This window comes from Lissotriton vulgaris, chromosome 12 (assembly GCF_964263255.1).
Source record: "Lissotriton vulgaris chromosome 12, aLisVul1.2, whole genome shotgun sequence".
Taxonomy (NCBI): Eukaryota; Metazoa; Chordata; class Amphibia; order Caudata; family Salamandridae; genus Lissotriton; species Lissotriton vulgaris.
The window spans coordinates 523,770,405-523,781,020 of record NC_141700.1 but is presented as its reverse complement, the minus strand read 5'-3'; positions in this window follow the sequence as shown (position 1 = coordinate 523,781,020).

Genomic DNA, 10,616 nt, shown 5'->3' with positions numbered 1-10,616 from the left:
AATATATGTTCAATACTTTTGTTAATCACTGAGGTTAGTCCTTCAATTATTTCTGGTGTCAGTTTATATTGTAGGACATTTGGGTATACGGCATCTTCTTTTACAGTAATTTTTACTGGACTCACTCCTTTCATGAGACCTATCTCTTCTCCTGTGAAGTCCCACACCTCCTCTTTCACTGTTTCTTTCAATTCAATTGGTATTTTCTCTTTGTCAAACACGGTGAACGTGAATCTATTATTGACATTGTAATTTTATACAGAATATCATCATCTGCTGTTTGGAAAGCAATGCCATCTGGTGAACAATAAATGGCACAATTCATCTTACAGAGTATGTCGCGTCCAAGCAAATTTACAGGACTGCTGTCACATACTACAAAGCGATGTCTTTCTTTAAAAGAGCCAATTTTCACTTCTACAGGTTGTATTAGTGGAGTTTTAATCTGTCTGTTTGTCACACCTACAACTTGGGTTACATCTCCAGAGAGAGGAAGGTTTTGAATTTCTACTGATCTAACCGTAGAACGGGTAGCACCTGGGTCCACTAGGAAAGTAACATTTACACCATTCACCTTTCCATTTACAAAAGGACCAGATTGATCTACCTCCAGAGTTGCACCAAGCACGCACTCCACTTCCCCTCCTAGGCACTGTCAGTAACTCTCATCGGACTTGTTTCCATCCGATCTCATCCAATACTGCGGAACAGCGGTCACACACAGCGATCTTTTTACATGTTTTCCTCCGTAGAATTCTGTCTCTGCACTATATTTCTGAAGATTAACACTCTGTGGGAGAGGTGGTAATGGCACCTGACTCTGCTGTGTGACTACCTGTTGCTGTGGTGGTGATTGTTGATTTACGTCATTCTGCACCTGTGGATTCAATGATTTATTTTCAGGATTAGCTTTTGGGGGTAACTTACACTCGTTCCTCCAATTGCCTATCTTTCCGCAACTATGACATGGCCATTTATTTTTAGCCTCATCTATATTCATTTGTCCTGTTCCTTTACTCTGATAACTTTTCAATTTTGGCTGACCCATATCATTAGTTTGATTAGTCAATTGTGCTTCTTGTTGTTTTCAACTTTTACTTGTGCCCATATTGCCTTTTCCTTGAGCTTACGCTGCCTAGCTTCGATATCATTACTACAATATTTAGCATACCTCAAAATGTCATCTACCGAACTAGACTGCTAACACATCATGTGGTGTCTTATCATATCCCTTATTTCAGGTCTCAAATCAAACACGAACCTATAGTCAAAATGACTCATATCTTTCTCACTCAGATTTTCATATCCACTATATTGTTTGAAAACTAGAAGCAATCTTTCATAATAAGCATGTACAGATTCTTTAGGTTCTTGTGTAGTCCTATCAATTTTTAACCAATTTGTTTCTTTTGGTGGAATTTTATTTTTCAAAAATGTTATGACTTGGTCCTATTTCCTCATTACCTCTGGACCTGGAGCACCTGTTTTTGCATCTCTTGGATATTCCTCTTTTGGCCAATCAATAGTAATTTAACATCTAGTCCACAAATCTGCGGGTACAACTATATCAAATAGTCCATCTAAATCTTCCCACAACACCTTTGAAACCTTTACAAACCTGTCTACTTGTCTATACCATTCTACAGGTTTTTCTCGTAATCTTGGAAAATCATTTGTAAAAGACAATATATCCTGTCTACTCCATGGTACATGTACATATCCTCCTCCTAGTATTTTTCTCATGGGATATTCTGTTGCTACTACTGATTCTTTTTCTTTAACAGGGAAAGCTTAAGATATTTTATCATTGGCTTCTTCCTTTTTCTTTATCTACCTGCTTCTCCATCGATCTACAGCTCCCCATTTCCTCAGTAATACAATTAATTCTTTTATCTGAGTTAATCTTCTTGCTGTGTTCAAATTATCTTTGTCTTTTTCAGTGAAATCTACTCGGTAAAGTTTCTGTAGTAATTTTATTTTTGCAAATTCTATCCCTAATTTGTTTTCTGTTTCTTCTAGTTTATTTTAAGCTCTCCATGTTATACTTTTACACATGAACATTAGTTATCATCCTGATATGTTTTTAACTTTTCTGTTCCAACGGTTCCAATAATTACTTCTTCCAGATCTTTTTTTAACCTAACCACATCCAAAATTTTAGGTTCTGAATCTTTCTTTTGTAATGTTTTAGCCCAATCATTTAGTTCTTCTGCTGTTGGCCCTACTGGAGTTTTAGTCATATCTATACTTGCTACGCTTTTCTCCAGAGTTTCAGTTGCTGATTCTGCTCCCATACGAATTCTAAATATAGGACTCTGATTCATAGTTAAATCTGGTGATGTCGTTCTAATTGTATTTGAAAATAACAAGGACCCCCTGATAAATTCCAATTTCTAGAGCAGGGTAAAACACAATGTGAGGTAAATTCCTAGACAATTTAAATTGTCTAGGAATTTACCTCACATTGTATCGTTCTAATTGTACTCTTTGATTCATTCAAATCTGGATACATTTTCTCACTTACTTTTTGCATACTCGAGTTTAAAGGAATAGTTAACGAGTGCTCATCTATTTTCTGATTTTCAAAAACCGATATTACAGGACCTATAGTTACTGGTACAGTTTCAGCTTCTACATTTTTTGTTAATTTCTTAATTTTCTCAGCCAATTCTTTTGTTGATCTCTCTAATTCTGAGGTACTTGATTTTTCAATCTGTACTAACTCTTGTTTTTCAGGGGTATGTTTTATTTCTAAGTGTCACTTTGGGGTCTCTGTTATTCCAATCTCCATTGGTGGTGAATTCGGTGTCACCACTGCGAAAGTTGGTTGATATAGAAGGGGTCTTCTATTCAAAATGCTTTCCAACACCTTGTCCTCCGTATCACTCATTCCATATCCACTCTTTTCTGATACCTAATGTTTTCTCTTCTCTGTACATTTTCTCCCTACAGTTTCGTCTACTGTTCGCATTGGATACATACCATCCCATATATCAGCACACCTCCATCTTATCATTCTACTCTCATGAGTAGTTCCCCATATGTAACAACCAGATTTTCGGGCCAGATGGAATCAGCTCCTAGGAGCCCCTCTAACCCAGTCGGAACGTACTCACCTCCCTCCTTAGAACGTATTTACAATCGGTATAGATATATGTATGTACATTTCGTACCTAAGGATGGGGAAAATAGCAATAAACATGCATAGGTTTTTCTACAATATCCTATTCATACCAACTAGTCTCGCGGCCACTTAGGCCCAGACTAATCTACCCTAGGGCAGGTCTGATTATGTACCATTATACACTGATCGCTCTCAGTGCTCACTCGACACGCAATCCGGCGTGTCTACACACGGGCCTGCAGTCCCAGTGCTCTCTCTCTCTCATCCGGTCCACAATCTGGCGGACCTACACACCGTGTCCTCCCGGTGCTCTCACTTACTTCCAATACAATCCACAATCCGGCGGATCTACACACCGTGTCCTCCCGGTGCTCTCATAAACGCCGCGTACCAACGACGATCACTTTCCTATGAACACCTATGGAAGAGATCTCTCATTGTCTACTCAGGATAATACTACAATAATAAAAGTTAGTATGGCTTTCCGAATTGAAATATGTACCTTCTGCTCTTGGCATCAAACGTTCCCTCTCTTCCTTATTACTCAGTCACCTCTTACCTGACCGGGATTCACATCCGTTCATGCAAACAATGTCTGACTAGAAGACCAGGTTACCCCGATTGAACAAGAATACAAGGCACATGTCGGTTCACTAAGAACTGGGGTATTTTTATTACAACAATTATAAACACAATACTATATGATAGTATATATTCTGCAAAGAAAAGTAAAAGGTTAGAATGTGCACTCTATAAGGGAAAGCGCGGAGGTCACCTGGTTAACGCGAAGTCGGGGTTCGGCAGTCATCTAGGTCCCCTTCTCGTCTCTGTCTTGGCTCGTCTCGGAATCACACCTTAGCAGTCACGAGTACACGTCTGCACCGCTATGCTCGATCTCCTCTGCTTCCCTCCAAGTCACTGGAACCTCCCTCGTTATTAGCTGCTGTCTCTCTCTGTCTCTGATCGCTCTGCGCTACCTCTCCTTCTCCTTCAGTCTTTCTCAGAGAGAGTCTCAGTTTCAGGATCTTTCTCGTACTTCAAAATGGCGACTGTCTGCCCGGAAATAATTAATGGCATAGATGCTAACGGCTAGCTGCCGCCTACGGACTGACTGACTCACTGCCTAACACTTTCGCTAATATGGAAGCTTGTCCTTTCATGGAAAGTTACGGCCAGTAACCTGCCGCCCACCAAATTCTTGTACCTCCCCGTACCAAGGACACGTTCCCAGCCGGCCGGCCTGAAGTTGTGTCTTCGGAGTGGAGAAAAATACAGTCTTTCGATAAGGGCCAGCCTGAGCCGGTTCTCTCCAAGCGAACAACACTTCAAAACTAAAACATTACACTTGACCTAGAAAGCCTCTCAAGCTGCCGGGCAAAAAGTAAGATGGAGTTTCTCCCGTTTGAGGCCTACAAGGCCCGAAATAAGCATAACTCCATAGAAGGTATACTAACACTCTTGCAAAAGGACGGATCATCACTAATACTAATGAATCTATCCCCTAACTTAAGTTTATAAGCCCTGATCTAAGGAAAAGGGTACGAAAATGCACTGCTGTGCCTTATGAATAGGTCCTGTTTATAGTTCTAATCCCTGTACTAGAAGGGTAATAGGCTGGAGTCATCTTCCATCATTCTCCCTCCCAAGAGGGCCGAAAAAGTCGGTCATTACACCATAATCCTCTCAAATTGCCTCCTCTTTCGCTTACATCTCGGAACCTCTCTTTTTCTTTTTCGTACATCTCATCTTCCCATTCCATTAAAGCTTCAAATTGTGTTGGCCTAGGTCTCGGCTCAAGTTTCATCATTTTTTCCCTTAAATTTCGTAACACTGCTGTGCTAAACGAACCCGTTTCTGGAAATGCCAATACTCCGTCGTCTTTTGTGTATTTTGCCCAGTTTTCCAACCATATGCAAGTGTGATAGCTATATTTCGTCATCATGTATGATGTTGGTGCTATCGGCGGAGGAAGTAATTTTCCCTCTCTCGTGACTATTTCTTTGTCCTTTTTAAACAGATTCTTGATTTTCTTAAACAATGAAGGTTTCTCCCTGTCTTGCTCATAATAGTAATCCATTTTCACAGATTTTTCCCTTCAATACGATTGTATACTTCCTTTCAATCTGTACCGATATTCTGTCCTATCCCAGCGCGTCTCACACTAACACACCAATCAGAACTGTATATGTTACAGTCACGTGGACCTATCCCAGCGCGACTCTTGCTGCTGTCAGCTTCACTCCTGCTTCTGCTGACCCCTCCTTCTTTACAAAATGTATCAGCACAATATTTATATATTTTACATTACCTAAACTTGTTAATTACCACATGAAACACATTTTCATTGTCTGTTATACTAAAACCAAAGAGATAGTTTGTCCAAACTTATAAGAATCTGTAGTTCCAGTAGGCAGCACTTACCTCTTCCCTACCACAGATTTTCGTTTTGCCGATAAAGTAGCACTTCCCTGTACCTTACCCTTCTTCCGAGCTAAGGTGAAAACCTATTACTCTCCCAGGGATAAGCCTTATTCAGAGTTCACAATTGACTCCTGTTCTTAAGGCTGATATTTCACAGGTGGCCTACGCTATTCATTCACCACTTTTACACGGAAAATGTCCTTAAAGATAACACTCCACGATGTTACCACTTTGAAATCAGACAATGCACTGTGCGACTTCACTTGCCACACATTTCTCCCTGCCTGCATACAGGGTAACCAACTTCCTACTTCCCGGAATTCTTTAAATTCCGACTACATATAACATAATACAAACTCAACATATAGTGTTAAACATCAAACATTAATAATCTCCAAACTGACCTATAGCAACCAGACCACCGCTACCAAGAAAGCTGATGCAGCTGAGCTTTCCAACAAACCCTCAAACTCATCCCACTTAACTCAGGAGCAACTTATTTCTACTCATCAGTGGGACCCATAGCACCGCGAGTCATGCATTCACACACCACACTGCCCCAGAATCAGTGAAAAGGAAGGCGAGCTGCTGGTTAGCAGGGTACCTCAATAACCTAAATTCCAAATCCTATACATTATATATATTTCAGACATTACAGCAACTAGACACTTACAAATTTAAAATTACCCACTAGTTATATCAGCAATCAGGTTTTGCAATACCAAGTGTTACTTAAAACCTCACAATTGTTGACCATCAATCAGTGTTAAAAAAATTACATACATATGAACAGAAATTTAGCGAATCTACTTAGAATCATATATAAACAGTTCATTCCATTGTAAAAATACCTTTAAAAACATTCCTAAAAATAACAAATAAAGGAACTGTAAGTTCATCATTATACAGGGTATATAATATCAGGTGACGTTAGCCCATTAAAAAAACTTTAAGAGAAACCCTTAAGATGTCACTGTAGACTGATTTTACGTGCTCGAATAATCCACATCCAGTGGAGAAACTTAGCCACAGCTATAACCACGGCCTGGGATTTATCAGTTCGGAGAATCCTGACGGACTCACGACCTGTTTTCAAGCCTAACTGCAAACAGATAGGTGTTAGCCATGATATCCTGGGAACTTTATATTCAGGGCAGACGAGTAGGTGCCCAATGCCTTCCTGTTGGGTGGGGCAGAAGGGGCAGGTGGAACATCGTCCCCCGCACCATTTCGCTGTGAAGGCATTGAGTGGTAAAGTCCCCACCCTGAACTGATGATATTTCTTCCTGACCCCAGGGATAGTGATCCAGTCCCAGTAACCCTCGAGGGCTGGAGAATGCTTTAGTCCTAAGAATTCCACAGTTAGTGAAGGCCCAGTATAGCGACCAAATCTTTTTAACACAAGCATGTTCCAGTACAAGTCCCTGAATACTTTTCTAGGGGGAAAGGAATTTCATCCCACAAGGGGGATAGGCCCATGTCCATAGAAATGGCCCTTGCCTCCCTCAACCATAATATTTTGTGGGCCCTATCGGCATCTCTAACCTCGAGAAAGGCCTGAGAGTACTGGGAGAGTTCTGGGGTAACCCACAATCTCCTCCAGTAAGCGACTGATCTAGAACGAGCCATATCTTTGAGGCATTGAATATCATTTAACTTGTTATAAGGACAACAAATCATCAAGGTACTCGGCTATTTGGTCGATGGAGCAGCTAGAAGTCAGTTGATGGCAATTAAGACCAGGTCAATCACAGTATTCCCATAACTTTAACATTAAATTTTGTCATGACTTTCATTGAAATAAAAATAAAACAGACTTGAGTTTATACTTTCAATAGTTTATCTACTTTTCATTTACAAAAGAAATTAGCATTTTCTTTAGACAAGCAACATTTAAGCATTTACATGGTAATTAAAATAAAATTAGAAAAGCATAACACCAATCTGTCATAGGCGGATGACAGAGTTGCATTAAACAGGTTCCCAAGCAGTCTGTCTCTCTATTCTCCTCAATGCCTCCCTTCTGACATAAAATCTCGGCAATCGATCATCTTCTCTGCTCCATCAAAGTTAAAGTCCAAAAATATTTCAAAGTCTCTAGCACCATAAAATTGTTCAAACCAACAGCATGTCGTGGTGCAAAATAAAATCCATGGAGCCAATTTTTCCCCTTATTTGTGCAAGTTCTTTTATACCCTTTTTCTCTAACTATCTAACTTAAAATTGAAACTTTTAGAGTCCACAGTCATCTCTGATTGGTCCATAAGAGGGGTGGTGATGATCACCTCATGTACTCCTTGTTCAAACCAGTTTACATTTTAGCCATGTCTCTCTCAAGGTTTTCTCACGATGTCATGTTTTAAGTTTGTGCTTGTCGTTCATTCCTTGTATCATTTATTCATAATAATAAGTGTTCAGCTTCCTTTCCCAGGCTTTTAAATGCAGGCATCCTTTGGCACATCTCCCGTTCATAGGCCAAGCTGAACTTGACATCTCTCGCTCTGAGCATAGGCCATCCACTTACACTTTTCATATTCATCGTGCATGCGTGGGGGCCATCTTTCAAAGTTGTTTTTCTTGTTTCACTTAAACTGCCATTTTCAGACCTCAATGGGAACTAACGCGAAAATAAACACAACAGAAATTAGATTTAAAATTTTAACCCTTTTGCTTACTTCCCACTGTTCTAATTTTCCCAGTTAAATGTTACCTAGCAAAAGCACATAAATAAGCTTCATTTTACTCACCATCTGCATTCTTTATTGCCACAAAATAACTTCTAATATAAGCACAAATACACATGCTTATTCAGTTAACACTATGTTACCACAGCTCTATATTAGTATGACTCGTATGTTTTTGTTAGTATATTTATTTCTGCAAAATAGCAATTAGTTTTTCCCACGCGTAGTGACGACATTTACGTACATTTTGTTGATCAGTTTACTAGCTTCACTCCATTAGTATTTTTATGGTTATGAGAGATTAACTTTACAAGGGGTACACAAAAAGTTTTTGTCTCTCCCCTGCTCCATCAACTGCTTTGACAATATAGTAGCAACAGCAGTCAGGGAGTCTTCGATTGTCCTTTCAGAACCAGTCTCTACATTGACATCAATACATGACTAGCGCTGAGCCACATATTGGAAATGCGAGGAGTCTTGTGTAATGGACTTCCCAGGATGCTGGTTAGTCACCATGTGTCCTTTGGTAGTCACGACGTGGAATGGCTCAGCAGCGAGCCACTGAAGAACAAGAACTCAATCTCCTCTAGTAAATGTCTTTTGCATGTTGCTGCTTGTCTGCATAGTCCTTCATTTTTATTTTACAAAATAAGTCTTTGATATAGGTTTCTTCCTCAATATTTGATCTTCTGTTGGTCCATTGAGGCACCTTGGACGTCTTCGTTCTCCTGAGCTTCAAGATTGCAGGGCTTTCACCTGTGGTCGAGTGAGAGGTCGAACAGTAAGCTTACAAGGCAGAATTCAACCCAATTTTAAGGTCGAGCTTTTTCACTATAGCACACTGAACAGATTTCTTTAATGTACTCATGAAACATATGACAAGGCCATTGGCCTGTGGCCATAGAGGTGTGCTTTTCTGATGCTGCACATTAAGATGATTAAGAAAGTCTCTAAACTCTTGATTGTTGAAAGGTGGCCCATTGTCAGATTTTACAATTGCTGGAACACTCTTTCTTGAGTGATAGATGAGAGATCTTCTATCTCTCTTTCCCATGCATGCTTTGGCAAATCTGACATGTTCAAGGTATGTTGAGTAGTTTTCGATGATAGACAGTTGCATAGGTGACAGGCCTTCAACTCTCTTTTAACTCTCTCATCAAGATCGAAACCAGACTTGGTTTCGGAGAGTTCAGAGGCAACTATTCCATGATGTTCTTCATGGGCCACTTCAACTACCTTTTGTCATAAGCTTTCCGGAATAACAATTCTCAAACCTCTCAAGATAATGCTTTCTTGAGTAACGGACATTTCATATTTAACATTTTTAAATGTCTGATATCCACTGTAGCTGGCAAGAGGTTGAGTATGCTGGTTCCAAGACAGATGCGTGATAATGTCCTTTAACTTTAACATGTTAGTATCTTGATTCGTGGCAGTGACAATTTCTTCTTTTGAAATGGCAGCTGGTGTGTTTCACAATTAAATGTATGTAGGTCTCAGCAGTCTTGGAAGGGGTACTATGACCTTGTATAGGTACTCTTGAGAAGTAGTCATCATGGTTTTGATCTTTCCCGGGATGGTGCACTATTGTGTAATTATATTCTTGTAATCGTAGACCCTGACGTTTAATGCAATGAGTCATCTTGGCCTTTGGATTGCCAAAGATGGTCAAATTTTTGTTTTTTTAAATATTTTTATTTGATTTTACAACAATAAGACAATACAACAAATAACACAAACCCACCCCTCCCTCCCCGGTCGAGCAGATCATAAAGCAAGAAATTGGCAATTCGACAATCATTAGTAGCTATACAAAACAATACTGAAAAGGAAAATTTAAATTAATACATTAACATTCAATTTCGTGCGATTGCAAAGTTGAGTTGCGGCTAGAGCAAAACATACTGGTTATGGCTCTAGATATCATTGCATTTTAGACCATTCTATTAAGGGAGACCAAATTTTTTCTCCTTTAATCTGACTCTTCCTGCCTTTGTTTTTGTATATCGCCATCTCTAAATTAAAAATTGCTAACAATCTTGCAAACCATTGTTGATATGATGGGGCTATAGGATCTAGCCAAGCCGAGGCTATACATATTCTCATTACGGCCCTCGAAATAAAAATCAATTCGCAACCAACTTTGTGGTTAGCAGGGTTTGTAACACCTAGAACTATGGTTTCATCTAATAAATTAATCGTTATTCCGAGGACCAGAGTCAGAAAGCGTGCAATATTTGTTTTAAGAGGAGTTAAGACGGGACAGGCAGAAAAGATATGTATACAGTCCGCATTTTGTAAATTGCATCGAAAACAGCATGTGCCTCTCCCACTACCCCATTTGGATATTTTGTCCGGAGTATAATACATAAAAAAACATATTTTAT